We start from the raw sequence: 20,439 nt of genomic DNA, 5'->3' as shown, positions 1-20,439 counted from the left end.
GAGTGTGTGGGCGTGTCTCTTGACACTGTGGGCGTGGTCTCAAAGATTGTGGGCGTGGTCTCAAAGTTTGTGGGCGTGGTCTCAGAGTGTGTGGGCGTGTCTCTAGACACTGTGGGCGTGGTCTCAAAGTTTGTGGGCGTGGTCTCAGAGAGTGTGGGTGTGTCTCTAGACAAAGTGGGTGTGGTCTCAGAATGTGTGGGCGTGGTCTCCGAGGGTGTGGGCGTGTCTCTAGACACTGTGGGCGTGGTCTCAGGGTGTGTGGGCGTGGTCTCAAAGTTTGTGGGCGTGGTCACAAAGTCTGTGGACGTGGTCTCAGAGTGTGTGGGCGTTTCTCTAGACACTGTGGGCGTGGTCTCAGAGTGTGTGGGCGTGGTCTCGGAGTGAGCGGGTGTGTCTCTTGACACTGTGGGCGTGGTCAGGGGTCCGGGGGCGGAGCCGATTCAAAAGTGGGCGGGGCACCCGAGTCTGTGGGCGGGGCCTCGGACACACTGGGCGTGGCCACCGGGGGCGTGGGCGGGCCCGGGGACCCGCTCCCGAGACTCCTGGCCGGACTCGAACTTCACCTCCCGACTTGGCCTCAGAAGGCCGAGCGGGTCGACCCGGCCGCTTGGGAGGACGACGGCTCCGCTCGGCCTAGTTTGGACTTAAGTTGTGGGATGGTGGTGGAAGGTGGGTTTGGACTCAGGGTGGGTGGGCGTGGTCTCAGAGTGTGTGGGCGTGTCTCTAGACACAGTGGGCGTGGTCTCAAAGTTTGTGGGCGTGGTCTCAAAGTTTGTGGGCGTGGTCTCAGAGTGTGTGGGCGTGTCTCTAGACACTGTGGGCGTGGTCTCAAAGTTTGTGGGCGTGGTCTCAAAGTTTGTGGGTGTGGTCACAAAGTTTGTGGGCGTGGTCACAGAGTTTGTGGGCGTGGTCTCAATGTTTGTGGGCGTGGTCTCAGAGTGTGTGGGCGTGTCTCCGGACACTGTGGGCGTGTCTCCAGACACTGTGGGCGTGTCTCTAGACACTGTGGGCGTGGCCTCAGAGTGTGTGGGCGTGGTCTCAGAGTGTGTGGGCGTGTCTCCAGACACTGTGGGCGTGGTCTCAAAGTTTGTGGGCGTGGTCTCAGAGTGTGTGGGCGTGTCTCCAGAAACTTTGGGCGTGTCTCTAGACAATGTGGGCGTGGTCTCAAAGTTTGTGGGCGTGGTTTCAGAGTGTGTGGGCGTGTCTCTTGACACTGTGGGCGTGGTCTCAATGTTTGTGGGCGTGGTCTCAAAGCTTGTGGGCGTGTCTCTAGACACTGTGGGCGTGGTCTCAGAGTGTGTGGGCGTGTCTCTTGACACTGTGGGCGTGGTCTCAGAGTGTGTGGGCGTGGTCTCAGAGTGTGTGGGCGTGGTCTCAGAGTGTGTGGGCGTGGTCTCAGAGTGTGTGGGAGTGTCTCTAGACACTTTGGGCGTGGTCTCAGAGTGTGTGGGCGTGGTCTCAAAGTGTGTGGGCGTGTTCTCAGAGTGTGTGGGCGTGTCTCTTGCCACTGTGGGCGTTGTCTCAGAGTGTGTGGGCGTGGTATCAGAGCGTGTGGGCGTGTCTCTAGACACTGTGGGCGTGGTCTCAAAGTTTGTGGGCGTGGTCTCAGAGTGTGTGGGCGTGTCTCTAGACACTGTGGGCGTGGTCTCAAAGTTTGTGGGCGTGGTCTCAGAGTGTGTGGGCGTGGTCTCAGAGTTTGTGGGCGTGGTCTCAGAGCGTGTGGGCGTGGTCTCAGAGTGTGTGGGCGTGGTCTCAGAGTGTGTGGGCGTGGTCTCAGAGTGTGTGGGAGTGTCTCTAGACACTGTGGGCGTGGTCTCAAAGTGTGTGGGCGTGGTCTCAGAGTGTGTGGGCGTGGTCTCAGAGTGTGTGGGCGTGGTCTCAGAGTGTGTGGGCGTGGTCTCAGAGTGTGTGGGAGTGTCTCTAGACACTGTGGGCGTGGTCTCAGAGTGTGTGGGCGTGTCTCTAGACACTGTGGGCGTGGTCTCAGAGCGTGTGGGCGTGGTATCAGAGCGTGTGGGCGTGTCTCTAGACACTGTGGGCGTGGTCTCAGAGTGTGTGGGCGTGGTCTCAAAGTGTGTGGGCGTGTTCTCAGAGTGTGTGGGCGTGTCTCTTGCCACTGTGGGCGTTGTCTCAGAGTGTGTGGGCGTGGTATCAGAGCGTGTGGGCGTGTCTCTAGACACTGTGGGCGTGGTCTCAAAGTTTGTGGGCGTGGTCTCAGAGTGTGTGGGCGTGTCTCTAGACACTGTGGGCGTGGTCTCAAAGTTTGTGGGCGTGGTCTCAGAGTGTGTGGGCGTGGTCTCAGAGTTTGTGGGCGTGGTCTCAGAGTGTGTGGGCGTGGTCTCAAAGTGTGTGGGCGTGGTCATAGAGTATGTGGGCGTGGTCATAGAGTATGTGGGCGTGTCTCCAGACACTGTGGGCGTGGTCTCAGGGTGTGTGGGCGTGGTCTTAAAGTGTGTGGGCGTGGTCTCAGAGTGTGTGGGCGTGTCTCCAGACACTGTGGGCGTGGTCTCAAAGTTTGTGGGCGTGGTCTCAAAGTTTGTGGGCGTGGTCTCAGGGTTTGTGGGCGTGGTCTCAAAGTTTGTGGGCGTGGTCTCATAGTGCGTGGGTGTGGTCTCAGAGCGTGTGGGCGTGGTCTCAGAGTGTGTGGGCGTGGTCTCAGAGTGTGTGGGCGTGGTCTCAGAGTGTGTGGGCGTGGTCTCAAAGTATGTGGGCGTGGTCTCAGAGTGTGTGGGCGTGTCTCTAGACACTTTGGGCGTGGTCTCAAAGTTTGTGGGCGTGGTCTCAGAGTGTGTGGGCGTGGTCTCAAAGTATGTGGGCGTGGTCTCAGAGAGCGTGGGCGTGGTGTCAAAGTGTGTGGGCGTGGTCTCAGAGTGTGTGGGCGTGGTCACAAAGTGTGGGGGCGTGTCTCTAGACACTGTGGGCGTGGTCTCAGAGCGAGTGGGCGTGTCTCTAGACATTGTGGGCGTGGTCACAGAGGGTGTGGGCGTGGTCACAGAGTATGTGGGCGTGGTCTCAGAGTGCGTGGGCGTGGTCTCAGAGTGTGTGGGCGTGGTCTCAGAGTGTGTGGGCGTGTCTCTAGACACTGTGGGCGTGGTCTCAGAGTTTGTGGGCGTGGTCTCAGAGTTTGTGGGTGCGGTCTCAGAGAGTGTGGGCGTGGTCTCAAAGTGTGTGGGCGTGTCTCTAGACACTGTGGGCGTGGTCTCAGAGTGTGTGGGCGTGGTCTCAGAGTGTGTGGGCGTGGTCTCAGAGTGTGTGGGCGTGTCTCTAGACACTGTGGGCGTGGTCTCCGAGTGTGTGGGCTTGGTCACAAAGTCTGTGGGCGTGGTCTCAAAGTTTGGGCGTGGTCTCAAAATTTGTGGGCGTGGTCTCATAGTGTGTGGGCGTGGTTTCAAAGTTTGTGGGCGTGGTCTCAGAGTGTGTGGGCGTGTCTCTTGACACTGTGGGCGTGGTCAGGGGTCCGGGGCGGTGCCGATTCAAAAGTGGGCGGGGCACCCGGTTCTGTGGGCGGGGCCTCGGACACACTGGGCGTGGCCACCGGGGACGTGGGCGGGCCCAGGGACCCTCTCCCGAGACTCCAGGCCAGACTCAGACTTCACCTCCCGACTTGGCCTCAGAAGGCCGAGCAGGTCGACCCGGCCGCTTGGGAGGACGACGGCTCCGCTCGGCTAAGTTTGAACTTAAGTTGTGAGATGGTAGTGGAAGTTGGGTTTGGACTCGGGGTGGGTGGGCGTGTCTCCAGGTCGAGGGTGCGTGGCCTCAGAGTGTGTGGGCGTGGTCTCAGAGTGTGTGGGCGTGGTCTCAAAGTGTGTGGGCGTGGTCTCAGAGTGTGTGGGCGTGGTCACAGAGTGTGTGGGCGTGTCGCTAGACACTGTGGGCGTGTCTCTAGACACTGTGGGCGTGGTCTCAGAGTATGTGGGCGTGGTCTCAGAGGGTGTGGGCTGGTCTCAAAGTTTGTGGGCGTGGTCTCAGAGTGTGTGGGCGTGTTTCTAGACACAGGGGGCGTGGTCTCAGAGTGTGTGGGCGTGGTCTCAGAGTGTGTGGGCGTGTCTCTAGACACTGTGGGCGTGGTCTCAAAGTGTGTGGGCGTGGTCTCAAAGTGTGTGGGCGTGGTCTCAAAGTGTGTGGGCGTGGTCACAGAGTGTGTGGGCGTGGTCTCAGAGTGTGTGGGCGTGTCTCTAGACAATGTGGGCGTGGTCTCAGAGGGTGTGGGCGTGGTCAAAGAGTGTGTGGGCGTGGTCTCAGTGTGTGGGCGTGTCTCCAAACACTGTGGGCGTGGTCTCTGTGAGTGTGGGCGTGTCTCTAGACAATGTGGGCGTGGTCTCAGAGTGTGTGGGCGTGGTCTCAGAATATGTGGGCCTGTCTCTAGACACTTTGGGCGTGGTCTCGGAGTGTGTGGGCGTGGTCTCAACGTTTGTGGGCGTGGTCTCAGCGTTTGTGGGCGTGGTCTCAGAGTGTGTGGGCGTGGTCTCACAGTATGTGTGCGTGTCTCTAGACACTGTGGGCGTGGTCTCAGAGTCTGTGGGCGTGTCTCTAGACACTGTGGGCGTGGTCTCAAAGTCTGTGGGCGTGGCCTCAAAGTTTGTGGGCGTGGTCTCCGAGTGTGTGGGCGTGTCTCTAGACACTGTGGGCGTGGTCTCAGAGTATGTGGGCGTGGTCTCAGAGTGTGTGGGCGTGTCTCTAGACACAGTGGGCGTGTCTCCAGACACTGTGGGCGTGGTCTCAGAGCGTGTGGGCGTGTCTCTAGACGCTGTGGGCGTGGTCTCAAAGTTTGTGGGCGTGGTCTCAGAGTGTGGGCGTGGTCTCAAAGTTTGTGGGCGTGTCTCTAGACAACGTGGGCGTGTCTCCAGACACTGTGGGCGTGGTCTCAGAGTATGTGGGCGTGGTCTCAGAGTGTGTGGGCGTGGTCTCAGAGTATGTGGGCGTGGTCTCAGAGTGCGTGGGCGTGGTCTCAGAGTGTGTGGGCGTGGTCTCAGAATATGTGGGCCTGTCTCTAGACACTTTGGGCGTGGTCTCGGAGTGTGTGGGCGTGGTCTCAACGTTTGTGAGCGTGGTCTCAGCGTTTGTGGGCATGGTCTCAGAGTGTGTGGGCGTGGTCTCACAGTATGTGGGCGTGTCTCTAGACACTGTGGGCGTGGTCTCAGAGTGTGTGGGCGTGTCTCTAGACACTGTGGGCGTGGTCTCAAAGTTTGTGGGCGTGGTCTCAGAGTGTGTGGGCGTGGTCTCACAGTATGTGGGCGTGTCTTTAGACACTGTGGGCGTGGTCTCAAAGTTTGTGGGCGTGGTCTCAGAGTGTGTGGGCGTGTCTCTAGACACTGTGGGCGTGGTCTCAAAGTTTGTGGGCGTGGTCTCAAAGTTTGTGGGCGTGGTCTCAGAGTGTGTGGGCGTGTCTCTAGACACTGTGGGCGTGGTCTCAAAGTTTGTGGGCGTGGTCTCAAAGTTTGTGGGCGTGGTCTCAGAGTGTGTGGGCGTGTCTCTAGACACTGTGGGCGTGGCCTCAGAGTGTATGGGCGTGGTCTCAGAGTGTGTAGGCTTGGTCTCAGAGTATGTGGGCGTGTCTCTAGACACTGTGGGCGTGGTCTCAGAGTGTGTGGGCGTGGTCTCAGAGTGTGTGGGCGTGTCTCTAGTCACTGTGGGCGTGGTCTCAGAGTGTGTGGGCGTGGTCTCAGAGTGTGTGGGAGTGGTCTCAAAGTTTGTGGGCGTGGTCCCAGAGTGTGTGGGCGTGTCTCCAGACACTGTGGGCGTGGTCTCAAAGTTTGTGGGCGTGGTCTCAAAGTTTGTGGGCGTGGCCTCAAAGTTTGTGGGCGTGGTCTCAGAGTTTGTGGGCGTGGTCTCAAAGTTTGTGGGCGTGGTCTCAGAGTGTGTGGGCGTGTCTCTAGACACTGTGGGCGTGGTCACAGAGTGTGTGGGCGTGTCTCTAGACACTGTGGGCGTGGTCAGGGGTCCGGGGGCGGAGCCGATTCAAAAGTGGGTGGGGCACCCGAGTCTGTGGGCGGGGCCTTGGTCACACTGGGCGTGGCCACCGGGGGCGTGGCCGGGCCCGGGGACCCGCTCCCGAGACTCCCGGCTGGACTCAGACTTCACCTCCCGACTTGGTCTCAGAAGGCCGAGCAGGTCGACCCGGCCGCTTGGGAGGACGATGGCTCCGCTCGGCCTAGTTTGGACTTAAGTTGTGCGATGGTGGTGGAAGTTGGGTTTGGACTCGGGGTGGGCGGGCGTGGTCTCTGGGAGTGTGGGCGTGTCTCTAGACAAAGTGGGCGTGGTCTCAGAGTGTGGGCGTGGTCTCAGAGTGTGTGGGCGTGTCTCTAGACACTGTGGGCGTGGTCTCAAAGTTTGTGGGCGTGGTCTCAAAGTTTGTGGGCGTGGTCTCAGAGTGTGTGGGCATGTCTCTAGACACTGTGGGCGTGGTCTCAGAGTGTGGGGGCGTGGTCTCAAAGTTTGTGGGCGTGGTCTCAAAGTTTGTGGGCGAGGTCTCAGAGTGTGTGGGCGTGTCTCCAGACACTGCGGGCGTGGTCTCAGAGTATGTGGGCGTGGTCTCAGAGTGTGTGGGCGTGACTCCAGACACTGTGGGCGTGGTCTCCGAGTGTGTGGGCGTGTCTCTAGACACTGTTGGCGTGGTCTCAAAGTTTGTGGGCGTGGTCTCTGAGTGAGCTGGTGTGTCTCTTGACACTGTGGGCGTGGTCAGGGGTCCGGGGGCGGAGCCGATTCAAAAGTGGGCGGGGCACCCGAATCTGTGGGCGGGGCCTCGGACACACTGGGCGTGGCCACCGGGGGCGTGGCCGGGCCCGGGGACCCACTCCCGAGACTCCTGGCCGGACTCGAACTTCAACTCCCGACTTGGCCTCAGAAGGCCGAGGATGTCGACCCGGCCGCTTGGGAGGACGACGGCTCCGCTCGGCCAAGTTTGGACTTTAGTTGTGGAATGGTAGTGGAAGTTGGGTTTGGACACGGATTGGGTGGGTGTGGTCTCAGAGTGTGTGGGCGTGGTCTAAGAGTGTGTGGGCGTGTCTCTAGACACAGTGGGCGTGGTCTCAGAGTGTGTGGGCGTGGTCACAAAGTGTGTGGGCGTGGTCTCAGAGTGTGTGGGCGTGTCTCTAGACAACGTGGGCGTGGTCTCAGAGTGTGTGGGCGTGTCTCTTGACACTGTGGGCGTGGTCTCTTCGTGTGTGGGCGTGTCTCCAGACACTGTGGGCCTGGTCTCAGAGTGTGTGGGCGTGTCTCTTGACACTGTGGGCGAGGTCTCAGAGTGTGTGGGCGTGGTCTCAGAGTGTGTGGGTGTGGTCTCAGAGTGTGTGGGCGTGGTCACAGAGTATGTGGGCGTGTCTATAGACACTGTGGGCGTGGTCTCCGAGTGTGTGGGCGTGGTCTCCGAGTGTGTGGGCGTGTCTCTTGACACTGTGGGCGTGGTCTCAAAGTTTGTGGGCGTGGTCTCAGAGTGTGTGGGCGTGTCTCTAGGCACTGTGGGCGTGGTCTCAAAGTTTGTGGGCGTGGTCTCAAAGTTTGTGGGCGTGGTCTCCGAGTGTGTGGGCGTGTCTCTAGACACTGTGGGCGTGGTCTCAAAGTTTGTGGGCGTGGTCTCAAAGTTTGTGGGCGTGGTCTCAGAGTGTGTGGGCGTGGTCTCAGAGTTTGTGGGCATGGTCTCAGAGTGTGTGGGCGTGGTCTCAAAGTTTGTGGGCGTGGTCTCAGAGTTTGTGGGCGTGGTCTCAGAGTTTGTGGGCGTGGTCTCAGAGTGTGTGGGCGTGTCTCTAGACACTGTGGGTGTGGTCTCAGAGTGTGTGTGCGTGGTCTCAGAGTGTGTGGGCGTGTCTCTAGACACTGGGCGTGGTCTCAAAGTTTGTGGGCATGGTCTCAGAGTTTGTGGGCGTGGTCTCAAAGTTTGTGGGCGTGGTCTCAGAGTGTGTGGGCGTGGTCTCAGAGTGTGTGGGCGTGTCTCTAGACACTGTGGGCGTGTCTCTAGACACTGTGGGTGTGGTCTCAAAGTTTGTGGGCGTGGTCTCAAAGTTTGTGGGCGTGGTCATAGAGTGTGTGGGCGTGGTCATAGAGTGTGTGGGCGTGTCTCTAGACACTGTGGGCGTGGTCTCAAAGAGTGTGGGCGTGGTCTCAAAGTTTGTGGGCGTGGTCTCAAAGCGTGTGGGCGTGTCTCTAGACACTGTGGGCGTGGTCTCAGAGTGTGTGGGCGTGGTCTCAGAGTGTGTGGGCGTGTTTCTTGACACTGTGGGCGTGGTCTCAGAGTGTGTGGGCGTGTCTCCAGACACTGTGGGCGTGGTCTCAGAGTGTGTGGGCGTGTCTATAGACACTGTGGGTGTGGTCTCAAAGTGTGTGGGCGTGGTCTCAGAGTGTGTGGGCGTGTCTCTTGACACTGGGCGTGGTCTCAAAGTTTGTGGGTGTGGTCTCAAAGTCTGTGGGCGTGGTCTCAAAGTGTGTGGGCGTGGTCTCAGAGTGTGTGGGCGTGTCTCTTGACACTGTGGGCGTGGTCTCAGAGAGTGTGGGCGTGGTCTCTGGTGTGTGGGCGTGGTCTCAGAGTGTGTGGGCGTGTCTCTTGACACTGTGGGCGTGGTCTCAGAGTTTGTGGGCGTGGTCTCAAAGTTTGTGGGCGTGGTCTCGGAGTGCGTGGGCGTGGTCTCAGAGTGTGTGGGCGTGGTCTCTGAGTGTGTGGGCGTGGTCTCAGAGTGTGTGGGCGTGTCTCCAGACACTGTGGGCGTGGTCTCAGAGTGTGTGGGCGTGGTCTCAGAGTGTGTGGGAGTGTCTCTAGACACTGTGGGCGTGGTCTCAGAGTGTGTGGGCGTGTCTCTAGACACTGTGGGAGTGTCTCTAGACACTTTGGGCGTGGTCTCAAAGTTTGTGGGCGTGGTCTCAAAGTCTGTGGGCGTGGTCTCAAAGTTTGTGGGCGTGGTCTCAAAGTTTGTGGGCGTGGTCTCAAAGTGTGTGGGCGTGATCTCAGAGTGTGTGGGCGTGGTCTCAGAGTGTGTGGGCGTGTCTCTAGACACTGTGGGCGTGGTCTCAAAGTTTGTGGGCGTGGTCTCAGAGTTTGTGGGTGTGGTCTCAGAGTGTGTGGGCGTGTCTCTAGACACTGTGGGCTTGGTCTCAGAGTGTGTGGGCGTGTCTCTAGACACTGTGGGCGTGGTCTCAGAGTTCGTGGGCGTGGTCTCAGAGTGTGTGGGCGTGGTCTCAAAGTGTGTGGGCGTGGTCTAAGAGTGTGTGGGCGTGTCTCTAGACACTGTGGGCGTGGTCTCAAAGTTTGTGGGCGTGGTCTCAGAGTGTGTGGGCGTGGTCTCAGAGTGTGTGGGCGTGGTCTCAAAGTTTGTGGGCGTGGTCTCAGAGTGTGTGGGCGTGGTCTCAAAGTTTGTGGGCGTGGTCTAAGAGTGTGTGGGCGTGTCTCTAGACACTGTGGGCGTGGTCTCAAAGTTTGTGGGCGTGGTCTCAGAGTGTGTGGGCGTGGTCTCAGAGTGTGTGGGCGTGTCTCTAGACACTGTGGGCGTGGCCTCGGAGTGTGTGGGCGTGGTCTCGGAGTGAGCGGGTGTGTCTCTTGACACTGTGGGCGTGGTCAGGGGTCCGGGGGCGGAGCCGATTCAAAAGTGGGCGGGACACCCGGGTCTGTGGGCGGGGCCTCGGACACACTGGGCGTGGCTACCGGGGGCGTGGGCGGGCCCGGGGACCCGCTCCCGAGACTCCTGGCCGGACTCGAACTTCACCTCCCGACTTGGCCTCAGAAGGCCGAGCAGGTCGACCCGGCCGCTTGGGAGGACGACGGCTCCGCTCGGCCAAGTTTGGACTTAAGTTGTGGGATGGTGGTGGAAGTTGGGTTTGGACTCGGGGTGGGCGGGCGTGGTCTCTGGGAGTGTGGGCGTGTCTCTAGACAAAGTGGGCGTGGCCTCAGAGTCTGTGGGCGTGGTCATAGAGTATGTGGGCGTGTCTCTAGACACTGTGGGTGTGGTGTCAGAGTGTGTGGGCGTGGTCTCAAAGTGTGTGGGCGTGGTCTCAGAGTGTGTGGGCGTGTCTCTAGACACTGTGGGCGTGGTCTCAGAGTATGTGGGCGTGGTCTCAGAGGGTGTGGGCTGGTCTCAAAGTTTGTGGGCGTGGTCTCAAAGTTTGTGGGCGTGGTCTCAAAGTGTGTGGGCGTGGTCTCAGAGTGTGTGGGCGTGTCTCTTGACACTGTGGGCGTGGTCTCAGAGTGTGTGGGCGTGTCTCTAGATACTGTGGGCGTGGTCTCAAAGTTTGTGGCGTGTCTCTAGACACTGTGGGCGTGGTCTCAAAGTGTGTGGGCGTGTCTCTAGACACTGTGGGCGTGGTCTCAGAGTTTGTGGGCGTGGTCTCAGAGAGTGTGGGCGTGTCTCTAGACACTGTGGGCGTGGTCTCAGAGTGTGTGGGCGTGGTCTCAGAGTGTGTGGGCGTGTCTCTAGACACTGTGGGCGTGGTCTCAGAGTGTGTGGGCGTGTCTCTAGACACTGTGGGCGTGGTCTCAAAGTGTGTGGGCGTGGTCTCAGAGTGTGTGGGCGTGGTCACAGAGTGTGTGGGCGTGTCTCTAGACACTGTGGGCGTGTCTCTAGACACTGTGGGCGTGGTCTCAAAGTTTGTGGGCGTGGTCTCAGAGTGTGTGGGCGTGTCTCTAGACACTGTGGGCGTGGTCTCAAAGTATGTGGGCGTGGTCTCAGAGTGTGTGGGCGTGGTGTCAGAGTGTGTGGGCGTGGTCTCAGAGTGTGTGGGCGTGGTCTCAGAGTGTGTGGGCGTGTCTCTGGACACTGTGGGCGTGGTCGCAGAGTGTGTGGGCGTGTCTCCAGACACTGTGGGCGTGGTCTCAAAGTTTGTGGGCGTGGTCTCAGATTGTGTGGGCGTGGTCTCAAAGTTTGTGGGCGTGGTCTCAGAGTGTGTGGGAGTGTCTCTAGACACTTTGGGCATGGTCTCAAAGTTTGTGGGCGTGGTCTCAGAGTGTGTGGGCGTGTCTCAAGACACTGTGGGCGTGTCTCCAGACACTGTGGGCGTGGTCTCAAAGTTTGTGGGCATGGTCTCAAAGTTTCTGGGCGTGGTCTCAGAGTGTGTGGGCGTGGTCTCAAAGTTTGTGGGCGTGGTTATAGAGTATGTGGGCGTGTCTCTAGACGCTGTGGGCGTGGTCTCAAAGTTTGTGGGCGTGGTCTCAGAGTGTGTGGGCGTGGTCTCTAAGTGTGTGGGCGTGTCTCTAGACACTGTGGGCGTGGTCTCAGAGTCTGTGGGCGTGGTCACAGAGTGTGGGGGCGTGGTCTCAGAGTGTGTGGGCGTGGTCTCAAAGTTTGTGGGTGTGGTCTCAGAGTGTGTGGGCGTGTCTCCAGACACTGCGGGCGTGGTCTCAGAGTATGTGGGCGTGGTCTCAGAGTGTGTGGGCGTGACTCCAGACACTGTGGGCGTGGTCTCCGAGTGTGTGGGCGTGTCTCTAGACACTGTTGGCGTGGTCTCAAAGTTTGTGGGCGTGGTCTCTGAGTGAGCTGGTGTGTCTCTTGACACTGTGGGCGTGGTCAGGGGTCCGGGGGCGGAGCCGATTCAAAAGTGGGCGGGGCACCCGAATCTGTGGGCGGGGCCTCGGACACACTGGGCGTGGCCACCGGGGGCGTGGCCGGGCCCGGGGACCCACTCCCGAGACTCCTGGCCGGACTCGAACTTCAACTCCCGACTTGGCCTCAGAAGGCCGAGGATGTCGACCCGGCCGCTTGGGAGGACGACGGCTCCGCTCGGCCAAGTTTGGACTTTAGTTGTGGAATGGTAGTGGAAGTTGGGTTTGGACACGGATTGGGTGGGTGTGGTCTCAGAGTGTGTGGGCGTGGTCTAAGAGTGTGTGGGCGTGTCTCTAGACACAGTGGGCGTGGTCTCAGAGTGTGTGGGCGTGGTCACAAAGTGTGTGGGCGTGGTCTCAGAGTGTGTGGGCGTGTCTCTAGACAACGTGGGCGTGGTCTCAGAGTGTGTGGGCGTGTCTCTTGACACTGTGGGCGTGGTCTCTTCGTGTGTGGGCGTGTCTCCAGACACTGTGGGCCTGGTCTCAGAGTGTGTGGGCGTGTCTCTTGACACTGTGGGCGAGGTCTCAGAGTGTGTGGGCGTGGTCTCAGAGTGTGTGGGTGTGGTCTCAGAGTGTGTGGGCGTGGTCACAGAGTATGTGGGCGTGTCTATAGACACTGTGGGCGTGGTCTCCGAGTGTGTGGGCGTGGTCTCCGAGTGTGTGGGCGTGTCTCTTGACACTGTGGGCGTGGTCTCAAAGTGTGTGGGCGTGGTCTCAGAGTCTGTGGGCGTGGTCATAGAGTATGTGGGCGTGGTCTCAGAGTGCGTGGGCGTGTCTCTAGACAATGTGGGCGTGGTCTCAAAGTGTGGGCGTGGTCTCAGAGTGTGTGGGCGTGTCTCTAGACACTGTGGGCGTGGTCTCAGAGTTTGTGGGCGTGGTCTCAAAGTTGGTGGGCGTGGTCTCAAAGTTTGTGGGCGTGCTCTCAAAGTTTGTGGGCGTGTCTCCACACACTGTGGGCGTGGTCTCAGAGTGTGTGGGCGTGTCTCCAGACACTGTGGGCGTGGTCTCAGAGTGTGTGGGCGTGGTCTCAAAGTTTGTGGGCGTGCTCTCAAAGTTTGTGGGCGTGTCTCCACACACTTTGGGCGTGGTCTCAGAGTGTGTGGGCGTGTCTCCAGACACTGTGGGCGTGGTCTCAGAGTGTGTGGGCGTGGTCTCAGAGTTTGTGGGCGTGGTCTCAAAGTTTGTGGGCGTGGTCTCTGAGCGTGTGGGCGTGGTCTCAAAGAGTGTGGGCGTGTCCCTAGACACTGTGGGCGTGGTCTCAAAGTTTGTGGGCGTGGTCTCAAAGTTTGTGGGTGTGGTCTCAGAGTGTGTGGGTGTGTCTCTAGACACTGTGGGCGTGGTCTCAGAGTGTGTGGGCGGGGTCTCAAAGTTTGTGGGCGTGGTCTCAAAGTTTGTGGGCGTGGTCTAAGAGTGTGTGGGCGTGGTCTCAGAGTGTGTGGGCGTGGTCTCAAAGTTTGTGGGCGTGGTCTCAGAGTGTGTGGGCGTGGTCTCAAAGTTTGTGGGCGTGGTCTAAGAGTGTGTGGGCGTGTCTCTAGACACTGTGGGCGTGGTCTCAAAGTTTGTGGGCGTGGTCTCAGAGTGTGTGGGCGTGGTCTCAGAGTGTGTGGGCGTGGTCTCAAAGTTTGTGGGCGTGGTCTCAGAGTGTGTGGGCGTGGTCTCAAAGTTTGTGGGCGTGGTCTAAGAGTGTGTGGGCGTGTCTCTAGACACTGTGGGCGTGGTCTCAAAGTTTGTGGGCGTGGTCTCAGAGTGTGTGGGCGTGGTCTCAGAGTGTGTGGGCGTGTCTCTAGACACTGTGGGCGTGGCCTCGGAGTGTGTGGGCGTGGTCTCGGAGTGAGCGGGTGTGTCTCTTGACACTGTGGGCGTGGTCAGGGGTCCGGGGGCGGAGCCGATTCAAAAGTGGGCGGGACACCCGGGTCTGTGGGCGGGGCCTCGGACACACTGGGCGTGGCTACCGGGGGCGTGGGCGGGCCCGGGGACCCGCTCCCGAGACTCCTGGCCGGACTCGAACTTCACCTCCCGACTTGGCCTCAGAAGGCCGAGCAGGTCGACCCGGCCGCTTGGGAGGACGACGGCTCCGCTCGGCCAAGTTTGGACTTAAGTTGTGGGATGGTGGTGGAAGTTGGGTTTGGACTCGGGGTGGGCGGGCGTGGTCTCTGGGAGTGTGGGCGTGTCTCTAGACAAAGTGGGCGTGGCCTCAGAGTCTGTGGGCGTGGTCATAGAGTATGTGGGCGTGTCTCTAGACACTGTGGGTGTGGTGTCAGAGTGTGTGGGCGTGGTCTCAAAGTGTGTGGGCGTGGTCTCAGAGTGTGTGGGCGTGTCTCTAGACACTGTGGGCGTGGTCTCAGAGTATGTGGGCGTGGTCTCAGAGGGTGTGGGCTGGTCTCAAAGTTTGTGGGCGTGGTCTCAAAGTTTGTGGGCGTGGTCTCAAAGTGTGTGGGCGTGGTCTCAGAGTGTGTGGGCGTGTCTCTTGACACTGTGGGCGTGGTCTCAGAGTGTGTGGGCGTGTCTCTAGATACTGTGGGCGTGGTCTCAAAGTTTGTGGCGTGTCTCTAGACACTGTGGGCGTGGTCTCAAAGTGTGTGGGCGTGTCTCTAGACACTGTGGGCGTGGTCTCAGAGTTTGTGGGCGTGGTCTCAGAGAGTGTGGGCGTGTCTCTAGACACTGTGGGCGTGGTCTCAGAGTGTGTGGGCGTGGTCTCAGAGTGTGTGGGCGTGTCTCTAGACACTGTGGGCGTGGTCTCAGAGTGTGTGGGCGTGTCTCTAGACACTGTGGGCGTGGTCTCAAAGTGTGTGGGCGTGGTCTCAGAGTGTGTGGGCGTGGTCACAGAGTGTGTGGGCGTGTCTCTAGACACTGTGGGCGTGTCTCTAGACACTGTGGGCGTGGTCTCAAAGTTTGTGGGCGTGGTCTCAGAGTGTGTGGGCGTGTCTCTAGACACTGTGGGCGTGGTCTCAAAGTATGTGGGCGTGGTCTCAGAGTGTGTGGGCGTGGTGTCAGAGTGTGTGGGCGTGGTCTCAGAGTGTGTGGGCGTGGTCTCAGAGTGTGTGGGCGTGTCTCTGGACACTGTGGGCGTGGTCGCAGAGTGTGTGGGCGTGTCTCCAGACACTGTGGGCTTGGTCTCAAAGTTTGTGGGCGTGGTCTCAGAGTGTGTGGGCGTGGTCTCAAAGTTTGTGGGCGTGGTCTCAGAGTGTGTGGGAGTGTCTCTAGACACTGTGGGCGTGGTCACAAAGTGTGTGGGCGTGGCCTCAGAGTGTGTGGGCGTTGTCTCAAAGTGTGTGGGCGTGTCTCTAGACACTGTGGGCGTGGTCTCAAAGTTTGTGGGCGTGGTCTCAGAGTGTGTGGGCGTGTCTCCAGACACTGTGGGTGTGTCTCCAGACACTGTGGGCGTGGTCTCAGAGTGTGTGGGCGTGTCTCCAGACACTGTGGGCGTGTCTCCAGACACTGTGGGCGTGGTCTCAAAGTTTGTGGGCGTGGTCTTAGAATGCATGGGTGTGGTCTCAGAGTGTGTGGTCGTGTCTCTAGACACTGTGGGCGTGGTCTCAGAGTGTGTGGGCGTGTCTCTAGACACTGTGGGCGTGGTCTCAAAGTTTGTGGGCGTGGTCTCAGAGTGTGTGGGAGTGTCTCTAGACACTTTGGTCGTGGTCTCAAAGTTTGTGGGCGTGGTCTCAAAGTTTGTGGGCGTGTCTCCAGACACTGTGGGCGTGGTCACAGAGTATGTGGGCGTGTCTCCGGACCCAGTGGGCGTGGTCAGGGGTCCGGGGGCGGAGCCGATTCAAAAGTGGGCGGGGCACCCGAATCTGTGGGCGGGGCCTCGGACACACTGGGCGTGGCCACCGGGGGCGTGGGCGGGCCCGGGGACCCGCTCCCGAGACTCCTGGCCGGACTCGAACTTCACCTCCCGACTTGGCCTCAGAAGGCCGAGCAGGTCGACCCGGCCGCTTGGGAGGACGACGGCTCCGCTCGGCCAAGTTTGGACTTAAGTTGTGGGATGGTGGTGGAAGTTGGGTTTGGACTCGGGGTGGGTGAGCGTGGTCTCTGGGAGTGTGGGCGTGTCACTAGACACTGTGGGTGTGGTCTCAGAGTGTGTGGGCGTGTCTATAGACACTGTGGGCGTGGTCTCAGAGTGTGTGGGCGTGTCTATAGACACTGTGGGCGTGGTGTCAAAGTGCGTGGGCGTGGTCTCAGAGTGTGTGGGCGTGTTCTCAGAGTGTGTGGGCATGTCTCTAGACACTTTGGGCGTGGTCTCAAAGTTTGTGGGCGTGGTCTCAAAGTTGTGGGCGTGGTCACAAAGTCTGTAGGTGTGGTCTCAAAGTTTGTGGGCGTGGTCTCAGAGTGTGTGGGCGTGTCTCTAGACACTGTGGGCGTGGTCTCAGAGTATGTGGGCGTGGTCTCAGAGTGTGTGGGCGTGGTCATATAGTATGTGGGCGTGGTCATAGAGTATGTGGGCGTGTCTCTAGACACTGTGGGCGTGGTCTCAGAGTGTGTGGGCGTGTCTCCAGACACTGTGGGCGTGGTCTCAAAGTTTGTGGGCGTGGTCTCAAAGTTTGTGGGTGTGGTCTCAGAGTGTGTGGGCGTGTCTCCAGACACTGTGGGCGTGGTCTCAGAGTGTGTGGGCGTGTCTCTAGACACTGTGGGCGTGGTCTCAAAGTTTGTGGGCGTGGTCTCAGAGTGTGTGGGAGTGTCTCTAGACACTTTGGGCGTGGTCTCAGAGTGCGTGGGCGTGTCTCTAGACACTGTGGGCGTGGTCTCAGAGTGTGTGGGCGTGGTCTCAGAGTGTGTAGGCGTGGTCTCAATGTTTGTGGGCGTGGTCTCAGAGTGTGTGGGCGTGGTCTCAAAGTGTGTGGGTGTGGTCTCAAAGTTTGTGGGCGTGGTCTCAGAGTGTGTGGGCGTGGTCTCAGAGTGTGTGGGCGTGTCTCTAGACACTGTGGGCCTGGTCTCAGAGTGTGTGGGCGTGGTCTCAGAGTGTGTGGGCGTGTCTGTTGACACTGTGGGCGTGGTCTCAAAGTTTGTGGGCGTGGTCTCAGAGTGTGTGGGCGTGTCTCTAGACACTGTGGGCGTGGTCTCAAAGTTTGTGGGCGTAGTCATAGAGTATGTGGGCGTGTCTCTAGACACAGTGGGCGTGGTCTCTAAGTGTGTGGGCGTGGTCTCAGAGTGTGTGGGCGTGGTCTCAGAGTGTGTGGGCGTGGTCTCCGAGTGTGTGGGCGTGGTCTCAGAGTGTGTGGGCGTGTCTCTTGACACTGTGGGCGTGGTCTAAAAGTTTGTGGGCGTGGTCTCAAAGTTTGTGGGCGTGGTCTCAGAGTGTGTGGGCGTGTCTCCAGACACTGTGGGCGTGGTCTCAGAGTGTGTGGGCGTGTCTCTACACACTGTGGGCGTGGTCTCAGAGTGTGTGGGCGTGGTCTCAGAGTGTGTGGGCGTGGTCTCAGAGTGTGTGGGCGTGGTCTCAGAGTGTGTGGGCGTGGTCTCAAAGTGTGTGGGCGTGGTCTCAGAGTGTGTGGGCGTGGTCTCTAAGTGTGTGGGCGTGTCTCTAGACACTGTGGGCGTGGTCTCAAAGTTTGTGGGCGTGGTATCAAAGTTTGTGGGCGTGGTCTCAGAGTGTGTGGGCGTGTCTCCTGACACTGTGGGCGTGGTCTCAGAGTGTGTGGGAGTGTCTCTAGACACTGTGGGCGTGGTCTCACAGTGTGTGGGCGTGGTCTCCGAGTGTTGGCGTGTCTCTAGACACTGTGGGCGTGGTCTCAAAATTTGTGGGCGTGGTCTCAAAGTGTATGGGCGTGGTCTCTGAGTGTGTGGGCGTGGTCTCAAAGTGTGTGGGCGTGGTCTCAGAGTGTGTGGGCGTGGTCTCAGAGTGTGTGGGCGTAGTCTCAGAGTGTGTGGGCGTGTTTCTAGACACAGTGGGCGTGGTCTCAGAGTGTGTGGGCGTGGTCTCAAAGTGTGTGGGCGTGGTCTCAAAGTGTGTGGGCGTGGTCTCAGAGTGTGTGGGCGTGGTCTCAGAGTGTGTGGGCGTGGTCTCAGAGAGTGTGGGCGTGTCTCCTGACACTGTGGGCGTGGTCTCAGAGTGTGTGGGCGTGGTCTCAAAGTGTGTGGGCGTGGTCTCAAAGTGTGTGGGCGTGTTCTCAGAGTGTGTGGGCGTGTCTCTTGCCACTGTGGGCGTGGTCTCAGAGTGTGTGGGCGTGTCTCTAGACACTGTGGGCGTGGTCTCAAAGTTTGTGGGCGTGGTCTCAGAGTGTGTGGGCGTGTCTCTAGACACGGTGGGCGTGGCCTCAAAGTGTGTTGGCGTGGTCTCAAAGTTTGTGGGCGTGTCTCCAGACACTGTGGGCGTGGTCTCAGAGTGTGTGGGCGTGGTCTCAGAGCGTGTGGGCGTGTCTCTAGACACTGTGGGCGTGGTCTCAGAGTGTGTGGGCGTGGTCTCAGAGCGTGTGGGCGTGGTCTCAGAGCGTGTGGGCGTGTCTCTAGACACTGTGTGCGTGGTCTCAAAGTTTGTGGGCGTGGTCTCAATGTTTGTGGGCGTGGTCTCAAAGTGTGTGGGTGTGGTCTCAGAGGGTGTGGGCGTGGTCTCAGAGTGTGTGGGCGTGTCTCTAGACACTGTGGGCGTGGTCTCAAGGTTCGTGGGCGTGGTCTCAAAGTTCGTGGGCGTGGTCTCAGAGTGTGTGGGCGTGTCTCTAGACATTGTGGGCGTGGTCTCAGAGTGTGTGGGCGTGGTCTCAAAGTTTGTGGGCGTGGTCTCATAGTTTGTGGGAGTGTCTCTAGACACTTTGGGCGTGGTCTCAAAGTTTGTGGGCGTTGTCTCAGAGTTTGTGGGCGTGGTCTCAAAGTCTGTGGACGTGGTCACAAAGTCTGTGGACGTGGTCTCAGAGTGTGTGGGCGTGTCTCTAGACACTGTGGGCGTTGCCTCTAAGTGTGTGGGCATGGTCTCAGAGCGTGTGTGCGTGTCTCTTGACTGTGGGCGTGGTCTCAGAGTGTGTGGGCGTGGTCTCAGAGTGTGTGGGCATGGTCTCAGAGTGTGTGGGCATGGTCTCAGAGTGTGTGGGCGTGGTCTCAGAGTGTGTGGGCGTGTCTCTAGACACTGTGGGCGTGGTCTCAAAGTTTGTGGGCGTGGTCTCAAAGTTTGTGGGCGTGGTCTCAAAGTTTGTGGGCGTGGACTCAGAGTGTGTGGGCGTGTCTCCAGACACTGTGGGCGTGGTCTCAGAGTGTGTGGGCGTGGTCTCAGAGTGTGTGGGCGTGGTCTCAGAGTGTGTGGGCGTGTCTCCAGACAAAGTGGGCGTGGTCTCCAAGTTTGTGGGCGTGGTCACAGAGTGTGTGGGAGTGTCTCTAGACTCTGTGGGCGTGGTCTCAGAGTGTGTGGGCGTGGTCTCAGAGTGTGTGGGCGTGGTCTCAGAGTGTGTGGGCGTGTCTCTAGACACTGTGGGCGTGGTCTCAGCGTGTGTGGGCGTGGTCTATAAGTGTGTGGGCGTGGTGTCAGAGTGTGTGGGCGTGTCTCTAGACACTGTGGGCGTGGTCTCAAAGTTTGTGGGCGTGGTCTCAGAGTGTGTGGGCGTGGTCTCAAAGTTTGTGGGCGTGGTCTCAGAGTGTGTGGGCGTGGTCTCAAAGTTTGTGGGCGTGGTCTCAGAGTGTGTGGGCGTGTCTCTAGACACTTTGGGCGTGGTCTCAAAGTATGTGGGCGTGGTCTCAAAGTTTGTGGGCGTGGTCTCAAAGTTTGTGGGTATGGTCTCAGAGTGTGTGGGCGTGTCTCTAGACACTGTGGGCGTTGTCTCAATGTTTGTGGGAGTGGTCTCAAAGTTTGTGGGCGTGGTCTCAGAGTGTGTGGGCGTGTCTCTAGACACTGTGGGCGTGGTCTCAAAGTTTGTGGGCGTGGTCATAGAGTATGTGGGCGTGTCTCTAGACACTGTGGGCGTGGTCTCAAAGTTTGTGGGCGTGGTCTCAAAGTTTGTGGGCGTGGTCACAAAGTCTGTGGGCGTGGTCTCAAAGTGTGTGGGCGTGGTCATAGAGTATGTGGGCGTGGTCTCAAAGTTTGTGGGCGTGGTCTCAGAGTGTGTGGGCGTGGTCTCAAAATTTGTGGGCGTGGTCTCAGAGTGTGTGGGCGTGTCTCTTGACACTGTGGGCGTGGTCTCAAAGTTTGTGGGCGTGGTCTCAGAGTGTGTGGGCGTGTCTCTAGACACTGTGGGCGTGGTCTCAAAGTTTGTGGGCGTGGTCTCAAAGTTTGTGGGCATGGTCTCAGAGTGTGTGGGCGTGTCTCTAGACACTTTGGGCGTGGTCTCAAAGTTTGTGGGCGTGGTCTCAGAGTGTGTGGGCGTGGTCTCAGAGTGTGTGGGTGTGTCTCTAGACACTGTGGGCGTGGTCTCAAAGTTTGTGGGCGTGGTCTCAAAGTTTGTGGGCGTGGTCTCAGAGTGTGTGGGCGTGTCTCTAGACACTGTGGGCGTGGTCTCAAAGTTTGTGGGCGTGGTCTCAAAATCTGTGGGCGTGGTCTCAAAGTTTGTGGGCGTGGTCTCCGAGTGTGTTCGCGTGTCTCTAGACACTGTGGGCGTGGTCTCAAAGTGTGTGGGCGTGGTCTCAGAGTTTGTGGGCGTGGTCTCAAAGTTTGTGGGCGTGTCTCTAGACACTGTGGGCGTGGTCTCAAAGTTTGTGGGCGTGGTCTCAGGGTGTGTGGGCGTGTCTCTAGACACTGTGGGCGTGGTCTCAAAGTTTGTGGCCGTGGTCTCAGAGTGTGTGGGCGTGTCTCCAGACACTGTGGGCGTGGTCTCAAAGTTTGTGGGCGTGGTCTCAGAGTGTGTGGGCGTGTCTCCAGACACTGTGGGCGTGGTCTCAGAGTGTGTGGGAGTGTCTCTAGACACTTTGGGCGTGGTATCAAAGTTTGTGGGCGTGGTCTCAAAGTTTGTGGGCGTGGTCTCAGAGTGTGTGGGCGTGTCTCCAGACACTGTGGGCGTGGTCTC

This window comes from Acomys minous (genome assembly GCF_964271855.1).
Source record: "Acomys minous genome assembly, contig: scaffold_59, whole genome shotgun sequence".
Taxonomy (NCBI): domain Eukaryota; kingdom Metazoa; phylum Chordata; class Mammalia; order Rodentia; family Muridae; genus Acomys; species Acomys minous.
This window is presented reverse-complemented; position numbering follows the sequence as displayed.